Source organism: Chinchilla lanigera, unplaced genomic scaffold (assembly GCF_000276665.1).
Source record: "Chinchilla lanigera isolate Chin_1 unplaced genomic scaffold, ChiLan1.0 scaffold00019, whole genome shotgun sequence".
NCBI lineage: Eukaryota > Metazoa > Chordata > Mammalia > Rodentia > Chinchillidae > Chinchilla > Chinchilla lanigera.
Window position 1 is genome coordinate 579,888 of NW_004955420.1, and position 551 is coordinate 580,438.

A 551-nucleotide genomic window follows, 5' to 3' on the forward strand; every position below is an offset into this window, starting at 1 on the left:
TGACAGTTGATATTGCTGTCACCGTTCTTGTGGCCATGGCTGCCTGTGATGGTTTCCAACCGCGGAGGGAAAGTCATTTTTTTCCTACTAGTGATTGTGGTGCACTGAAGGCTTTGCCTCTGTCCATTAGGGCGGTTAAGACTCAGAATCTCAGACCGCGAGGGAGCTGTCGCGGGCACCCTTTGGAGCGGGCACCCTTTGGAGCGCTCCCCGCTGGGACAAGGAGCAAGCGGGTAGAAGCTGAGGAGGGATGGGGCAAAGGGAGACCCAGAGGCAGAGGCGGGAGAGGAGAGAGATGAGAAACAATTCGCAGCAAAGCGGAACTCGAGCTAGCCAGTTCCTAGGCCTGGATGGAATTATTTTACGTCCAACGCTGACCGCACAACGCTGGGCCGGGCGGGCGGGGAAGGGCCGAGCCCGCAACTCCCTTTTCCACACCCTTCTTTGGACCCCGCCGACGATTGGCCCGCTGTCCTAGCGGCTGTCGCCCATTGGTGCTCGCCAGCCGGGGCCGCCCGGTTTAAAGAGGGGGCGGGGACGCGCTGCCCAGC